General features: G+C 36.7%; 2 protein-coding genes across 3 annotated transcripts in view; one reads left to right on the top strand and one right to left on the bottom strand.

Moving 5' to 3' along the window:
* Window positions 1–3504, bottom strand: part of glu (structural maintenance of chromosomes 4-like protein gluon) — a 125347-nt gene extending 121843 nt beyond the window's left edge. The window contains exon 1 of one of the 2 annotated variants that reach the window (XM_081769542.1): window positions 3348–3504. The gene's annotated coding sequence lies outside the window, so the exon portion shown is untranslated. Of the gene's footprint in view, window positions 1–3079; window positions 3104–3347 lie in introns of those variants that run through there. The other variant, XM_081769543.1, reaches the window with a different exon arrangement.
* Window positions 1–19818, top strand: part of Uxs (UDP-xylose synthase) — a 392432-nt gene that overhangs the window by 240605 nt on the left and 132009 nt on the right. The gene's annotated exons all lie outside the window — the stretch shown is intronic.

Raw genomic sequence — 19818 nt, forward strand, 5'->3', positions numbered from 1 at the left:
CGGACGTTTTCTGCACATTGTAAACAGTTGTATTATGTTCACAAGTGTTGATTACTAGTTTGAAATCAATGTAAGTGTTATACGACTCTCACACGGCAAAATGCAAGCTAGATAGACAAAAATTGAGTTTCGACTTCTAACCAATAGGTCTACAAAACAATGAGTACATACTACAAGAACCTTAACGTGAAAATCGGTCACTATGTTCAATTTGTGATTGTAGCAACACATCATGAATTCGCCGTACTTTGGGAACTGAATTGCTGTTACCAAAAAATGAAAAATTTTTAGTATTAAAGCATGAGAAATTCTTTGGATTATCACAAGCTGAATATAATGCAAGCTTATGCAGATACATAACGGTAGTCAAAGTGTTTGTGTGAGATGTATTTGCAAAGTGGAAAATGAGTACAAAAAATACGACAATTTGCACAGGAGCACTAAAGATAGCTTAAGCTGGTTCAGGAGGAGGAAGTTCCGAGAAGGTTCGGAACTGAACTTACCATCTGTGATGAATGTCTCAGAGCTACCCTACAAGCACCACTCTAAAAGCGGTAGGTCGAGGAACCCGTCTTCCACGTGTTAAGACAAAACAGAATTACGCGATGTAACGCCTCCCGTTATAGATATGAATCATCAAACTATCATCATATGGAGCACAAAAAGAAATAAAGAAAAGGTTAGTTGTACGAAAGGGTGCTAAAGTTGTAAAACATGTGATGAATCCTTTCCGCGAAGACTGAAAATAAAAATGGCGTATATGGAGATACTAGCGTCAATTGCCCTCTTCGCTGGATTAAAATGAGAAAGAATGAGTTAGTCAGTCACTCTTTACCATTATTGAAGAGCTCTCTGATATTGGTCACTTTCGATCATTTTTATGTATCTCTCCCTCTCCCTTCCCCAAGTTGCGGGGCTAAATTTGAATTTAAACGGCATAGGAAGTGTCACTGTTCATCTGAACGACCCCGAAGACTATGAAATCGGCAATAATATCAGTCATTTTCGATCATTTTTATATATCTACCCCCTCTTGTAAGTTGCGGCGTCGAAATGAAATGATAAAAACCATTCCACGCTCAAACCTCATCTAGGCCTCGGGTGGTGCAAGAGTTAATTCACAAACATTGTCACTTTCATTTGTACTTATAGGTTTTCAACTGTAATATCTTATGCGTCAGAAGAAGCTCTCGTTCGTCTTATGGATTCAAACCTGAACGAAGATGATTATATGATACACATAAAAACTGGGACTTAAAAAACAACTCACCTTACAATGTTACAGCGCACATGAAACAAGACTATTAACCGGAGAACATTTTCAGCACAGAGTGAAGCTCAGATTCCGTTACAAGAGTTGCTAGACCATACTCTTAATCGTAGTGCACTCAGAGGTACTGCAACAACGTCTAGTACATTACATGACACAGTCAATATTATCTACAAGCAGAGTTTGGATGGCCGTGGAGGACATACAAAACTTTACAAGTAATGCTAAATATTACAATCTGAACATTATTTTGCGCATCATTGTTCCACTGCAGATATCAGGAAAGAAAGGAATGACGAAATACATTTTGTAGCAAAAAAGACACCTACTTGGAGCACTAGAGATTACCCATAACATTTAAAGTACAACAAGGACGAGGGCCTTATAAAAAGTACGAATTTAATACCGGTAACATACTAGAAGTACAGATTGTCGGCTGCAACTGACAAATATAACTCTAGCGAATGAAAAGGAAGTGCCTTGCAAATACATTCTTGTTGTGTGATGCAGGATAAGAAAACCGTTAACGTACAGCCTAATTTACCCGATCATAAAATATTCAGTTTGGCATTTGTTCGAGTATTATGTATCGTTAAATAAATGTTAAATTATATTTCCTATCTATTTCTTTGATAGTATTTATTTATAATCTTACCCTCAGGTATATGTAGGGTTAGTATTATCATTTAAAAAGAAAAAAAATTCGCCTGAGCATTTATGCTGATGAATCTATTCTAACTAGCACATTTTTGACTATCTAAATACTGCATTTTGCGTGTGTACGACGGTTAAAGTAAGTGAGTAATGTGAAAGATGACAATATTAGATATTTTCCAGTTGGCAGTGACAAGCTAGCTGAGTAGGTGTATGTTCCTCGCATTGTTTCTGCGCATACCCACCGTCGCTTCGCGCCTACTCAACGAACACACTCCAGCGCGGGCCCACCAGCTTTGCCTTATCTTCACGCAAAAGCGACAAAATGTTTGTAGTGGTCACCTACCATAGTTTCATTCGCGGGCAAGATTATAGAACACAGGTCCCCCTACCGATTTAGCTGTAATAGACAGAAAACGTGCCCTGCGGGGCTCCAACCCGCATTCACTCGCTAATACTCGCTCAGCAATACTGTGTGAATTAAAATATTACACTTTAGTACAGAAAGGAACCAAGCTAGCTAGTAACTCATATGAAAGGGGGGGGGGGGCTGTGTTCTAGAACCTTCCCGATTCGCACATCTCGTGGCAATAATCCTTTGGAATATAGGCCTATGTTTAGTAGAAGGGGTCCAGCTCTTTTCTCTAAAAAATGTTACAATTTTCATAATTTCTGTTCGCATTCGGTTAGTTTAGAGTAGGTTAGGTTAGTTTATGTTAAATTAGTGTAGGGTCCTGCATAATTTTCCAAAACATGATAGAATTTTGCTTATTTCTACGAATATTGGGTTAATTTAGCTTAGTTCAGGTTAGGTCAGATTTGGTTACGTTATGTTACGTCTAAGTACTTGCATCATTCATTTCTCCTGTAAATTTTGTGCTTTTTACGCGCTTCTGGACCCCTTTACTAAACAACACTCCGGAATATATTCCGCAAATGTGAGCCAATGTTCTTAGGCTACCGCAGGGTAGGGTAGGTTAGTCCTGGTAAACAAAACCCAATCATTTTTATAGCAAATTACTTTGGACGAACATTATCAACCTCTGCGCAATTATCTGGGCATGGGTCACGAAAATAAGTGCAGGTTATGTTAGTGAATAATGTTTTCATTTTTTTCATTCAGCCCCACTTACTTTTCACCACCACAATACTTACGAATAAGTTACTTCAAGCAGTTGTTTACAACCCTATAATTTCATGTTCCATACTCTGGTGTACACATTATATGCAGCATAATTGCGCAACTTAATAGTTAGTTAAACAAAAATTGACGCACTTTTAATCAAATCATTAAAAAGATATGTGAAAACATTAATTCCGTTACAATGTTAGCTTAAGGTGATCAACATATCTTATGAAGACAAGGGGTTCTTTTGAAGTATATGGAATTACTAAGTTTATATATCATATCTAAATACTTTACCAATCCATGAAAATAATATTCCTGTGGTTTTCACTCTTCCTAATAACGGTTTTAACAAAGAATTACTTAATTGACATTTTAACAAATATCAAACAACATAAAAAAGACTTCCCTCCAAATATCAAAGCTGCATCAGAGTTGCAATCTAACATATTCAAGATTATTGACCTTTTGCAACTAAATTAACCTGCAGTTATTTCTATTCACTACCGGCTCGACTACGTTACGCAATAAACAACTTTTGATACTCCAACGAGTGATGATGCTACAGGAGGCAAGGAAGCGGTCGCACCCCTGTTAGATACGTCTGCCCCGGACAGCTCCCCCCCCCCCAGATATGTTGCATTATGGATCAAGCAAGACAGTGGCGGATCCAGGATATAATCAAGGGAGGGGCTAAACCATAATTTGCCGTTTTATCCAGTGTAAAGCAGAATTGAAGCCCATTTTATCCAGTGTAAACCTGAGTGTCAAGGGGGGGGGGTTATAGCCCCTTAGCCCCCCTTGGATCCACCCTTGAAGCAAGTTGAAGTTGATTTTGAGTTTTACGTCCCGTTCAGCAGCGAGGCTATATGAGACGTGGACCTACTGATTAACGTGGAATCCGAACCACATGAGCTCCCGCCGGGAATCGAACCCGGGTCTCCCACACCAAAGGCGCGTACGCTAACCGCTTAGCCACGAAGGAGCTCCACCCTTGAAGCAAGATAAAACTAGGGGTATGCTCTTGAATTTATTTCGGGAGGAGTCCAAATTCAATATGAGGATAAATTGTATTAGAATTTATAAAATTCAACTAAATTTACAGAAAAGTTAATATTCCAGGGCAATCAGTATCTTTAGGACCAACTCGCTGTGTAAGTCCTCGAATGAAACTATCCTTTTCGATATACGGAATTATAGCTGCTACCACGAAATTCTTCCTGCTCCTCCGTTTGACTATTTCCATCAAGAAATTAAACTGGCAACGTCACTGATTTCATCTGAATTTTATTTTATTATTACTATTCTAGGGTAATCAGATATTTGAAACATTAGTTTCGGATAAAATAAACCATGGATGAAATATCAGTTCATCTTCGTGAAAAAAAAATATGTGAATATATAATTTACTATTTACTATATGTTGTTTAGTTTTACTATTTCATTCAAACATTTATCCGCTTTGTCTGCAACATGGCATTTTTTTAAATAAAAATCGAACTAACAAATCATAATTTGCGAAGTAAAATTATTCTGATAAATACAATGTTAAAGTACAATTATTAACTTAACAGTAACTGGTTAATTCTTCAGTGGTTGATGACCCACACAGCTTTTAAACTATTATTTTCCTTTTTCTTTACTGTTAGGTGGTGTGATTTTACGGGCCTTATGCAGAGTCGTTTTCAAGTCTGATTAACACCATACTACGGGGTTGACTAACGGATGGTTATCAAAATTGTATTCAGAGACTCTGATTAGGACGTAGTATTGGACGAAGTTAATCACATGTGACTAATTAATCTACAGCAGAGACTAATCTTTTACCCACGGTTTATCGTGCGACTCAACATTTCGTATTTCGTAATTCATGTATTTTCATTTTTACAGACTACGCATGCGCTCATCTACTTTTCCGTAGTTGCCACATTTATTTTACGTAAATGCATTGGGGTTCTATAAGTTAATCATACCCAAATTATCATTTTAGTTGTACTCAAAGTAGACTCTGGATACCAAAAAGTGCACCTTCCTTAGTTAAAATTAGTATCCTTACTAACTAGTCTGTGACTAACCTTCGATTAACGAATTGTCTCTGAATACCGCCCTACATTTTCTGCAACTTTAGTCCAGCTGGCAACACTTAATCAGTAAAACGAATTTTCCTAATTCGCGTCCAAAACAAATCGAATAAAGCTTTTTTTCTGCTATCTCCTTGCCTTAGGTGGAGTGATTTTACATTTTCTGCAATTTTAGTCCAGCTGGCAACACTTAATCAGTAAAACGAATTTTCCTAATTCGCGTCCAAAACAAATCGAATAAAGCTTTTTTTCTGCTATCTCCTTGCCTTAGGTGGAGTGATTTTACATTTTCTACAACTTTAGTCCGGCTGGCAACACTTCATTAGTAAAACGAATTATCATTCGCAGTTCGCACAGTACAAAACGTCTGAAGCAAACCTATCGGTTCCTGTGACTGAACGAAATAATTTAATCTTACAGAGGAATCACAGAGGATTACAGAGGAATCAGAGAGAATTACAGAGGAATCAGAAATAAATCTCAACAACAATCCACTTCAACAATTTTTTCTGGGAGTTCCATAATGCAAATATGAATATTGAAGTCCAAAAAAACTCGAATAAAGCTTTTTCCTGCTATCTTTTTGCCTTTATTGCTTCCCTACATTTTAGGTTGAGTGCTAGGTCTCCGAGAATAAAATCAACATTAATCTAATGTAAACTAATATAAATAGGCTAAAGAGTTTGTTTGTGTGTGTGTGTGTGCGTATGCAGGGGCGGATCCAGGACAGACTTCTGGGGGGAACGGTGGGTTGGAATGCTACTACTTTTAAGAGGTCCAAACTCGGTGATTGGTTTTATTTATATATATAAAATAAGAAAGTTCCCTCTTCTGGGGGGCGATCGCCCCCCTGGATCCGCCACTGTGTGTGTGTGTGTTTGTGTGTGTATGTGTGTGTGTGTGTGTTTGTGTGTGTGTATGTGTGTATGTGTGTGTGTGTGTGTGTGACACATGGGGACCAGACGAGTGGACCGAGAGTTACCATATTTGGGTCACGGGTATATTTGTCCAAACAATAGACCAAGACGAAGCGTTTTTTTTTTTTTTTTTTTAAGTTTCGAACCAGGGTTGTCTCAGGGGGGGCGTTTACCAGGATATGTAAAAGTGGTAGAAAATGACCAATATTAGTGGCGAATTCATAGTTTTGACGGTCCCTGAGATCAATGGTGAAACTACGAGCCCATTAACTTCCAAATTCACTCCATTCGGCTGCGGGTCGGGGGTCACCGGAGGCGATACCGAGACATGTAAAAATAATCGAAAATGGCCGATATTAGTGTCAAATCCGTAGTTTTCGCGGTCGCTGAGATCAATGGTGATACTTACATTAGCGATAACTTTCAAATTCAGCTACCACTGTATGGAACCGGGGTTAAGCTGCGGAGGGGGCTTACCAAAGACATGCAAAAATAATCCAAAATGACGATATTAGTGTCAAATTCATAGTTTCCACGGTCGCTAAGATGAATGGTGATACTGCTACAGGCGTTGACTTCCAAATATAGTCCCCATGCGACGAATGGGTATTTCAGCTAATTTAGTTATAAAATAGGCTAAACCAGGAATCAGTATTCGGAACTGTCTCAGGTAATCTCCAAAGCAGTTATTTATACATTTTTAATGGGAGATCTGTTACATTTAATTTTTGTAACTTGTGTCATTCCCAGTACCGGATCTAGAAATTCGCCCCACTCCGCCCTCTCTATATTCAATAGTTTTTTAAAATAGTACATTTTAATAAAATATCCCCAGTGTTGTGTTTGCTATAGAATAGAGGTTCAAATACTGATGTTTGACAAGAAATCGTACCTCCTTGACTTTATCTCCGCAACCTCCCGTATAAGATCTCTCTTTTCAATGGTCGAAGCTGTCTCATGGTTGATTACCAACATTCCCAATAGTACCGCGGCAGACTGACAACATACTGCATTTATTGAAACAAACGAATCCTTTTGCATGTAAGTTCATATCAATATGTAGGTCAAAAATTGATATGGAGCCACTCTAATTTCTCTCCAGAAATCCAAGATGGCCACCATTTTAAAAATGGCCACTTTTCCAAATCTTCTGCTCAGATTTTTGCAAATAACTGCAGATATATAACAATTCTGTCACTGTTTTTATTTTGTTATTGGTAGAAGATGAAATAAGCTTTCAAACTATTACAAACAATTGTATGTTTGCTTCACAAATATGGCCGCTACTTTCCAATATGGCGGATCCTTCCATATCCCCTTTGCGGATTTTCGCTAATAACTTAATTTTCATAAAAGTTTTGCAGTTTTTTACTTTTGGTGTCGATAGAACATTAAATAAGCTTTCCAACGATTACAAATACAGTAAAACCTGTGTTCAACGGACCCTTTATTAAACGGAAATATTTCACGGTCCCATGAATTTTGGAGAACAAAACGTGTAAAATGTCCCTTCATTAAGCGGAAACTGTGTTACGCGGACAACGGAAAGAAAAATAAACATTTAACGGAAAATTCTGAGTTCCGGACTACAGCATTTAGAAGATGTTTAGACATTTTATGAGACATATACATTACACTGTCTGCGATAAAATAGTTCTTTTGTTAAATATTTCTGGACAGTGTTTACCTTCCCCAACCACTACTCATATTCACCCCCACAAATTGTCCTTAATCCCCGCAACTTAATCAAGAATCATACGGAATGTCGGAAAGAAGAAAACGAGATAGAGGAAGAAGAGGAATACGATACCGAGTTCCAAGAAGAATGTAGAATAAATACATATCAAGATGCTCAGAAGTTTAAAGGAACTGCAAAAATTTGCCTTACGGAAAAATGATTCTGATTCACTTAGTATAATTTCTCAGGCTAAAGTGTATGCGGAGAGTCAAGCAGCCAAGCAGCAATGTACACAGAAAATCCTGCTTGGCTATTAGAAAAATAAAGAAAACGTGTGCAGAGTTTGACAGTATTAGGGTTCGAGTCCTGGTACGTTCCCACAAAGGAAAGCCATACATTACAGTCCTGGGTTCGATTCTCGTCTATCCCTGTCTGTTTTCATATATAACAGTACTGGGTTCGATCCAGGTACGTCTCACTCCCTATCGGGATAAACCCTTTTGTTACTGTACGTGGTTCGTGTCCTACGGTCCCAAAGTGGGCTTACGCATTTACTATGGTCTGGGGTTCGATTCTCCACCGTTCGAATGTCTTCTTTAGCATTATCTAGTGGGTTTGATCGACCATTGCAACTGACCATATAGCCGTCGGACAACAGGTTCAGAGTTCGGTCAGAACGTTACGGGAAACCGGCACAAAGTTAACTCTAATTGTATTCTATAGCGCTAATGCAATTTATTAATGTATGTATTACTAAGTTGCATAGGCGCTAATCACTCGTGCTGCAAAGAAAAATTAATTAGATTATTTCTTAAAATAAACATATGTAAATTTAAACCATGATTATTATGTTGAAAGGATACTCGAATTTCTATCTTTACTTTTAATTCACAACACTAAAACTTTATGAACATATAATACATACAGTGGCACTTCACTTTTAATAACCAATAATGTAGGCCCATTTAATACGAAAAACGCGGATGTCGCGGTAGACACGAATTACTCGTTATATTTCGTCACACGGTTGATTTTGTTATTCACTAGCACTGTTTACTCACTGTGACAATTGAAAAGGAATTGCCATTGGCGGCTCCTGAGGGTATGTCCAGAAGGTTGCGGGTTGGTTTCTTCTCATCTTCTTTAAGGCGAATTGAATTGCATGCCGTTCTCCAATTCCATACTGCCAAAATCACTTTATTTGTACTTGTTTACAATATTATTCAACGTCGCTTGTTCATTTTGATAGTTCGTTCTAGTTTCTAAGTAGAAGTTTACTTAACGTATGTAACAAATACTTCATTTTTGTTGTATGTTTGTACCAGCTAATTCGTTCGTGGTTGCTTCCCCGTGTACGTAAGTCAGACTAAAGCACCTTTTCTTTCCGTCTCGTCGTGTTGCTAGGCAAAAGAATCAGTTTGCTACGCAGTTTTGTGATGTCAAGAGCTAAAAATAGCCATGACAGCCCATAGACAGGAATGTTTTGAGACGACGTTTGTCCATTGTGCTGAATTTTAGCTCCTTATATGGGAAGGAGAGAGGAAGTCTGCGATCTCCGTGGCAATTGAGACGCACAAACATATATGCACATTCGTTTGTTGGCTGAGAGAAAAATTCTTGAGAGCACTTTTATGCGAGATTCATTTAAAAAGTTAAAAATTTCTTCTTAAAAATTGACTGAGCCAAACCGTATAGTTACATTGGCGCTCGGCAGGACATTTGTTTTGAGGGAGAGAGAAAAAACAAATAAAACCCTGCAACACTGATCACTTCACTAGTGTCACCAAATTTCATCCATTGGTCTTCAAAGGGTTAACATCACTTAACTCTTCTCGTGACGATATAATGAAAAATTTTCAAAGTCCTTTCGGAAATACGGTAACGAACACGTGGGCCATACGAAACGAAATTCGGATTACGGTTGGGCCATAATTTCAATAAAGTTTATCAATGTCTTTCATTATCTTATTATCTGTTATTTCAAAATATTTAAGTGCCACAATTTCAAACACATCAAAACATGAACAAAATTATTGTTATTTTCCTTTAAAATAACATATTTAATAATTGAACAACTAATTACTGGCATTGTTTACCATTGAACACAAAATATTATCTTTACAAATATATCCAATAATTATTGTAACCTAAAATATTTGCTAATGTAGTGCCTTATACTCTTAAATGTACCTTGAATTAATTATCTAACTATTATCGAAAAGCATTCATTTTCAATATTTACTTTCATTGAAAACAACTTCTAATATTCTTGAAAACTAATACAATGACTGTATATCTGCTTTCATTTATTAATATTATTATTAGTAGTATTATTTCAATTACCATTACTACTATGAATCAAATATATAGCATACAAATTAAATTCAAGTATCAGCACACGTAAATATTTTCAAAATATTGGTTACGATATGAAAATTTTTACTTAAATCTACAACAGCACTCAATATCTTAATATTTACATTTATTACATTCCGGTTAAATATTAACCAAGAATGGACTGAGCAGTGGATGGTTTGTCAAACCATTACACTTTTCAAAGTGTCTGCCCTCCGAAATTTCGAAGATACCTACCCACAACAAAATATCATTTATTTCCATCCACGAAGCAAAGTGAAAAGATAGGATATTTGGGTAAAGTTCAAAAATAATATAGAAGGGACTAATAAGAAAATTGCCTACTCCGGGCATTACATAATATGAGTAACCCATAATATTGGAGGAACCTTTGCTTCAATGTCTTCAAGTACTACTTGAAATGTTTTCGTATTCAACGAAAAAATTACTACAAAGTGAATGCAACAATAGTTGCTAACAATTAACATGTACACAACTTACTTGGTACTGATTTATAGTAAGATGTCTCATTATATATTCTTTTTAACTTAACAACGCGCCTGAAGGTGGGTACAAGTGTAAAACCATACTACTACAATAACTCACCACACCAAAATTCAAGTATCCTCAGCTGATTAATAATCCCAGAGGCATACTGATTGGTTAAAACAAATAAATTGATACAACACATCGTAAGTATACATTACTATTAATTGACGCATGGTTGTTGTTTAAAATTGAAATCTTTAATTCGTTAATTTAAAGTATGCTTATTCAGGTTTTATTACCAAAAGATTTCTTACCAAAATATTTAAATTCGTGGTTCAAAACATTTTAATTTTGTAAAATTGCAACACTGTAATAAAATATTTTGTATAGATTTTCTACGTCTTCACCATTTAAACTTATTTCCTTTCACTGTATTTGAGAATTTTCACTACGCAAATTTACTCTTGCACTTCGAAAAGAAACACTATATTTTCTATGATTCAAAAAATTAAACTTCGTTGTAAATACGTTAACGAAAAAATATACTATTACAAGTAATTTCGTATTACGTATGCTTGAAATATCAAGATTTTTTTTTTTTTTGAAATGTCAAAACCATTGCAAGTGTCGGTTTCATACAATACAAGCAGTCCGGCTTAACGAACTTGTTCGTTTATCCTACACCTACTCGAGGTTTTTTCAACACAAAAACAATTTTCAAAGGTTTCATTTGCCAATAAACAAATAGCGTGAATGGTTTCTCAACATGTATGACTGCTGCATAGCACAAGAAATTGACTAATTTATCACTTTTTGAGTTGCAATTACTTTTCTTTTGTGATAGTTTTCGCTGTGCACCAGTTTTACGGTATTCAGAGTATATCCTAAATTGCATTTTTTGATTCACCAGGTTTTTCCATTTACCTGTATGCTTAGCTTTTGTTATGACGTCACGATCAGCTGATGGCACATCACTGACAATAGTTGGTGATTGACATTTAATTTTACTGTTACGTTCACTTTCAGATCGCTTAGACGTAAAAAATTTATTCACCCGATTACCACATTCTTCCTGAAAAGGTTCGTGATGTTTGTTTGTAGGTGATGAGTGGTCAGCACCTGACCTATTTACTACGCCATGGATCGCTAAATGACTAGTGTGATTTGATTCAAAATTTTGATCCCCGTGATGCGACAACACAACTTGACATTTACGATTACTTGTCTGAACATTAATGCGACTGTTACATTTATTTCTGGAAGAACATTTACGAACATACTTGGAAAATTTTGAAAAACAATACAGCATACATTTAACTCTTTTTAATTTCCGTCTGACTTTACGTACTTTCTTTTTATGTTGCCGGTGCCTTTTGCCACATTGAACCTGTAAACTATATTTTCTTGCCCTTTGACAAACAACATTTCGTAATTTACTAAAATATTCTTGACAGGTTTTCAATTTCTTTTCCCACGTTATTGAGTTATGTTCATTACCATTAGGCCTACCTGGCGTAAAGCCGTTTGTACTATCTTCTAAGTACACAACTTGAGTGCAAGTAACGATACAAAAGATGACGTAATTCATTTGTTCTATCTGTATATTTGGAACTTTCAACTCACAGCTTAAAAAACTACTCTTCGCTTTACAAATCTTTACAACCCTAACAGACACAAAAAATAAACAAGTTTTGTGAAACGGAACGCATTCTAATTTACTGGTTAGCAAGGTGCCATAGAGGCGATTTTCCTCTAATAAACATACACTACAAGACTGCGTGGGCAGGCCGCTTTTGCCTTCATCCTCAACACAATTTATTACAACTCTAATAAACCTTTCTGTAGTGAAGCACGCATTGCATCCATGAATGCATTTTTTTGTTCCTTTACAAAACAAACAAATGACAGCTGGAACAGCTGATCGCTTGCTCACACACAGAGCTACGCTAGACGTGATCGACTTGGTTGGTAGGGTTTGCAAGACAGCTGGGTTGTTCTTCTTTTTTCTTCCTACAAAACTATTTGACAGAGACAAAACAAACTCTTTGGCTTGGCCTAACTCAATGTTAACGTGACTGACAACAGAAATGCTTTCATTTTCTACCTTTAATTCACTCTCAGACATTTCTTCAACCTGTTCAAATTCATTGTCAAGAAATTCAATATTAGCTTGATTTACTACAATAGGTGGTGACTGAGACCTAACACATGGCAAAATAGTACAACTTTCAACACATTCATTTTTCACTGTTCGTGCGTATGCTTTCTGAGCTACGGGGGCAAAGTCCCACAAAATACCTTCAAACTCACGTTCAACAAATTCTAAATTACTTTCAGCAAGTTCTATTTTTAATGGTACTATTTTTCTTTGACAATTTTCGTAATTTTGAGTATTTTCTAACTCATTAACCTTTACAAAAGGATGCGCAAAAGTTGCAGTTTCGAGAGGATCAGCAAACCTAACCCGTTTTGGTGGTACAACTTGACAATTTATTTTCTGATTATCGCTGGAATCCCTGTTACAACTGACATTGTATTGCTTTGAATATCTTTTATATATTCTTTCAGCTAATCTTTCTTTTGCAGTACGTACAATGTCTGAATTTTCATAGTGAACTTTCAATTTACCTTTAATGTCTGACAAGGAAATAAATTCTGATTCAAGAATACATTCATCTTTGACCTTTCGATAGAAATCAGATTTGCGTATTTCATGCATTTTAGCAACAATTTTATCTTCAATTTCAGCCCTATATTCTATTTTCCTTTCCAAAAGAGATTTTGCAATTTCCTGTTTAGCTCTTTTACGAATTTTGCAAACTTCCTGGTCTACTTTTAAAGCATTTTCGACTTCTAACAATGTAAAAGGTTCTTTTCTATATCTGAACTGACTTTCTACTATTAAGTACTCTGTTTCTTTCCATATTTTTCGCATTTCATGCAAGACAGGAATTATTTCTCTATTTACGGACATGATAATTAATTTACTAATGCCAGAACAACAAAATTAAATAGCACTAATAAGGCACTACAATTTACCTAATCAATAAAATACAATTAACGCTGCTTTTATGCGGTTTTACCGAACGTCCCTGTTCGGGCGCCATTCTATTACGGTGAAGGGTTCGATCCGTGTACCTTTTCAATTGAGACTTTGGTCCCTGTTCGGGCGCCATATTTGACAGTATTAGGGTTCGAGTCCTGGTACGTTCCCACAAAGGAAAGCCATACATTACAGTCCTGGGTTCGATTCTCGTCTATCCCTGTCTGTTTTCATATATAACAGTACTGGGTTCGATCCAGGTACGTCTCACTCCCTATCGGGATAAACCCTTTTGTTACTGTACGTGGTTCGTGTCCTACGGTCCCAAAGTGGGCTTACGCATTTACTATGGTCTGGGGTTCGATTCTCCACCGTTCGAATGTCTTCTTTAGCATTATCTAGTGGGTTTGATCGACCATTGCAACTGACCATATAGCCGTCGGACAACAGGTTCAGAGTTCGGTCAGAACGTTACGGGAAACCGGCACAAAGTTAACTCTAATTGTATTCTATAGCGCTAATGCAATTTATTAATGTATGTATTACTAAGTTGCATAGGCGCTAATCACTCGTGCTGCAAAGAAAAATTAATTAGATTATTTCTTAAAATAAACATATGTAAATTTAAACCATGATTATTATGTTGAAAGGATACTCGAATTTCTATCTTTACTTTTAATTCACAACACTAAAACTTTATGAACATATAATACATACAGTGGCACTTCACTTTTAATAACCAATAATGTAGGCCCATTTAATACGAAAAACGCGGATGTCGCGGTAGACACGAATTACTCGTTATATTTCGTCACACGGTTGATTTTGTTATTCACTAGCACTGTTTACTCACTGTGACAATTGAAAAGGAATTGCCATTGGCGGCTCCTGAGGGTATGTCCAGAAGGTTGCGGGTTGGTTTCTTCTCATCTTCTTTAAGGCGAATTGAATTGCATGCCGTTCTCCAATTCCATACTGCCAAAATCACTTTATTTGTACTTGTTTACAATATTATTCAACGTCGCTTGTTCATTTTGATAGTTCGTTCTAGTTTCTAAGTAGAAGTTTACTTAACGTATGTAACAAATACTTCATTTTTGTTGTATGTTTGTACCAGCTAATTCGTTCGTGGTTGCTTCCCCGTGTACGTAAGTCAGACTAAAGCACCTTTTCTTTCCGTCTCGTCGTGTTGCTAGGCAAAAGAATCAGTTTGCTACGCAGTTTTGTGATGTCAAGAGCTAAAAATAGCCATGACAGCCCATAGACAGGAATGTTTTGAGACGACGTTTGTCCATTGTGCTGAATTTTAGCTCCTTATATGGGAAGGAGAGAGGAAGTCTGCGATCTCCGTGGCAATTGAGACGCACAAACATATATGCACATTCGTTTGTTGGCTGAGAGAAAAATTCTTGAGAGCACTTTTATGCGAGATTCATTTAAAAAGTTAAAAATTTCTTCTTAAAAATTGACTGAGCCAAACCGTATAGTTACAAGAGTATATTTTGTATTCATTTTAATTTTTTGTGTATTTATTCGTAGAAAAAAGAAGTACTGTAATCGAACAATGTACGTAGAACAATATATTTTCTCATACTTTATAAGCATGTTTTTTTTTTTTTTTTTTTTTTTTTAAAGAGGAAAGGTCTACCTCCACTAAGCGGAAACCTGACTTTAACGGAAATTTTTGGAAGTCCCGTTCGATTCCGCTAAAGACAGGATTCACTGTATATGTATATTCTGTTAACCAAACAGCTGTAATTTTTTAATTTCGTTGTTCAGGTGCGCTACTGTGGTAATTTTTCTCTCTTTAGAAGGTGCTTTTAAAATGTGTCAAGAGGTGACACCCTAATCTTAAGTTATTTTTATTTGCATTTTTCACACAATTGTTCCACTAGCAAGGTACGCGCGATGTATTATTTTTAAAAATAAATACTTTCGTCAGCAATGTTTTCTTCATGCCCTTTTGAAACCTTTTTTAAAGAAGTATTTAGTACAAAACAAAAGTTTTTACAATTATAAGTAGCATTACATGACATTTTAGTTGACACGCGTTTCAACTCATCCTACCGTAAAGAAAGACACAAAATATTCTGTTATTGCTAAAGAAAGAAATAGTGTGTAAAGAAGGTAATTACAAATATCGACAGCCGAGTGCAGACTCAGACAGGCACGACACATTCGGGAGCATGGGCCTAGAATGGACTGTAAGAGGAGATCCTTGAGGCTGCCATAATGACAGCCAGAGATTAAACTAGACTGATAATTGACGTTTATTATACTATAAATATTTTGTTCTCTGTTACGCGACAGAACAAATCATTATTTTTATTAATTGTAGCTGCATCTTCATTTTATACTGATTGAATGGCGTCTGAGAAGAAGTTCAGTTTGGCAGCCGATGTTCCATGCTTGAAGCCAATGAACTGGTCTCTCTGCATAATATGTCACAGAGGCCGCAAAAGTGAATCTTTAGTGTGTTCAGCTGGAAACAAGAGATCTACGAATCTGAATGCAGGATATGGTTCACTTGTGGGAAACCATACAAAGTTTCAGGAGGAAAATGCCCTTCCGAGGGATATTCATTTGGATCTGTGGAAAGAAGGGCAATTAAGTATAGTTGAAACTTTAGCTAAAAACTCTGCTAAATATCACAAATCCTGCCAACTGAAATTCAATAACACAAAATTCGACAGACTTTTGAAGCAGAAACGTAAGTCAGGTACCATATCCTTCGAAGAAGAGACAACTGATGATGTAGTTAACACACGAGAACACCCAAAGCGTCAGAAACCTAATGTCCCATTTCCAAAAATATGCTTCTTTTGTGATCAACCTTCAACTACTAATGATCCTTTGCGGCGCATACAAACCAAAGGTATCGAGCAAAATATTCGTCAATGTGTGGCAGAAACCGCTAGTCACATCCTTTCTGCAAAACTAGCAGAAGGTGATATGGTGGTACGGGAATGTATGTATCATCTTAAATGTCTCAACAAATTATACAATTCTTGTCGTCCTAATACTATTAACCCTGAAAAAGAACTTTGTAATATCCTTCAAGGAATAGCATTTTCAGATCTAGTTAACTATATTGAGGATGTGCGCCAGAATGCTGCTATAAATCACACTTATCCCGTATTCCAGATGCCAGAACTTGTACGTAGGTATACCGCACGCCTGCATGAACTAACTACTTTGCACGAAGCCCAAGAATACGTCAGCGAAACACACTCAACTCGACTGAGGGAAACAATATTGGCTCATTTTGATGACATGCGAGAGGAACGGTCTGGCAAGGAGTATGTCCTGGTATGCAATGAGAGTGTTGGTTATAGTATACGCCAATCATTTATCAGTTGTGATACTGAGGCAATTACTACTTCAAAAGTAGCAAAAACAATTAGAAAAAATGTTTTGAAAAGAAAGTATCAGTTTGATGGGACATTCTCGAAACAGTGTCAAGAGAAAGCTGTTGATCCTCTTTTACTTTCCCTTATAAGTACTATGTTGTACGGCTCCTCCTCAAAATTATTACAACCGACACAGGAAGCTTTAACTATTTGTCAGCTAATTTCTCTGAATATGACATCACAGAAAGAAACTGAGCCAGGTGACCGAGCTAGAGGCAAGAGGCCTCAGAAACAAAATGATATGCCTTTACCAATTTATGTTGCCTTAAACGTCCACGCTAAAACCAGGAAAAAGGAACTAGTAGATAATCTTCACTCAATGGGAGTCTATTTCATATGACAAACTTCTTCGAATCTCGTCATCTCTGTAATGCAGCGGTAAGACGGTTTGAAAGGGAAAATGTACTGTGTCCTCCCCATTTGAAGCTGGGTGTATTTACCACATCAGCTTATGATAACTTAGACCACAACTTGTCTAGTACAACCAGTGACTTTTCGTTTCATGGAACCAGCATATCCTTATTTCAGCACCCTGAAGAAGGTAACCTCGGATCAGACCGCTCTATTGAACCATATGCGTTTACTAAACGTAAGTCTGTTCCCAAGATTTCCCAAAGGTTTACTGCTGTTGCACCTGACTACTTAAAGTCCTCTCAACCATCGATACCGGACGTATTGCAGGCAGATTTCTCCCCAAACCGTGAAATAATAGACAGACATACTGCTACTGAGCTTAACTGGCTTTCCTCTTGTACCCAGAGAAGTAGAAAATCCTGTTCAGTGTATCATGCTCAACATGAAGCGGTTTTTCGTCTGCAGTCAGTAACAGGTATGTTACCTCTCTTCAATGAGGACTCAAAATCTGTGCCAAGGATGAAACATGGGTTGGATATGATTGCGGATGCAACCGAGTTCCTTAATCCTGGCCAGTCGTCTGTAATATGTATGGATCAGCCACTGTATGCAATAGGAAAATCTATTCAGTCGAACTGGCCTGACAGATATGGTGAAGAAAAAAATGTTCATTATGTTTGGATCCTTACACATAGAGCAAGATTTTCTGAAAGATTTAGGAAAGTATTTAGACGGAAGCGGATGGACCGATGCTCTTACGGATGCTAATATCACAACTAGTGGAGTTGCTGAATCTTACCTGAAAGTGACTTACATTACCAGATCTAGGCTGGCTCATCAGATAACCGCAGTTGCACTATTTCAATTAATGCAAAGTGCACATCAGGTGGAATTCTCTGATGGAATAACAGACTTAGCATTTGATGAGTGGCAGTTGCAGGAATCTGCTAAAATACCCATGTTCAAAATTGGAGAACGTATCTTCTGATGCAGATATCTTTGCCTTTGTTTGTTAGAGCTCATCGGTCAGTTAATTTGCAGCTATACATAAAGTCTCTAAATGCACTGATTCCATGGGTTTTCACCTTTGATCATCATAACTATGCACGTTGGCTATGTGTTTATCTAAGAGATCTCCTGCAACTACAAGAAAAACAACCGGATTTGTACAAATCCTTCGATTCCGGAAACTTCGTTGTGACAAAAACCAAAAAGGCATTTTCTTAATAGGATTGGACCAAGCCCACGAACAGAACAACGCAATAGTCAAAGGTGATGGTGGTGCGATTGGATTACTCCAAAATGCAGCAGCTCTAAATAGGTGGATGTTGGCTGGACCCGAAATCATGCACCTGCTTACCGACTTCAAACTTTTGGACTATGAAAACCCTGAAAGAGACATGAACCATCACGAGGACAGTAACACATTTCAAACAATGTTCTTTACAAAAGTAGAAGCACTAGAGATGTAAAAAAAGCCGGCTTTTTTGAATCGGTGGTTTTTTGCACATAAAAAGCCGCCTTTTGGGGGGAAAAACGAGAATTTTGAAAATTTTTGGCTTTTTTCATTTTCAAGATTTTTCTGTTTAAATAACTTTCTTATAGTATACTCTAAAGTTAAATAAGATTCCATAACCTAAACGCCATATTTCGCTTCACCATCATGATGGATGGAGCACATGGTTTATTAATTCAAGTAAACATGAAGTACGTAGTATTTGAGGGCAATTTTAGAAGCTATTTAACTTTATTTTAACTTTTGAATTATCGACATTTTTTCTTCTCTAGATCATTTCTTTTTAGTCATCCGGGTTTCACTTCTTAGAGCTTAGTACTCTAACTTCTAGCACATAATTAAACTTATGTTTTTCAATATATCCAACACAGCGTACGTTTTTCAATATATCTGTCAGAGCGTACTTCACATTTCCGTTACTGTAGCTGTGCAAGAATTTAACAATAATCTTCCGGACACAACCTTGAATACCATTTGATAGAAATAATCAATATCGGATTTAGAAAAATATTTGGGAGGGGTTTTTCTGAATAATGTTTGTTTTTTCTAAAAATTCCTAACTTTTATTTAAGAGGAGTTTAAGTTTATGAGTACAGGCATAACAAATATTTCGTTTCGTTTGTATATTCAGCTATAATCTTCCAGATACAACATTGAAGACCATTTTATACTGATAATCAGTGGCGGATTTAGAAAAGTATTTTGGGAGGGGCTTTTCTTACTAATGCTTATCTTTTCTAAAAAATCCTAATTTTTTATTTGAGAACAGCTTGAAGTTTATGAGTAAAGGCAAAACTAATATTTAGTTTGTTTTAGAAATTCCGTAATTTCGGGGTAGAGGCTTCAATCCGAAAGATCCCCACCCTAACCCTCTTCGCAAATCCATCACAAAGATTTAAAAACGATTAGAAAGGAAGTCGGCCAG

The sequence above is a fragment of the Thermobia domestica genome, chromosome 8 (assembly GCF_964235325.1).
Source record: "Thermobia domestica chromosome 8, izTheDome1.hap1.1, whole genome shotgun sequence".
Lineage (NCBI taxonomy): Eukaryota > Metazoa > Arthropoda > Insecta > Zygentoma > Lepismatidae > Thermobia > Thermobia domestica.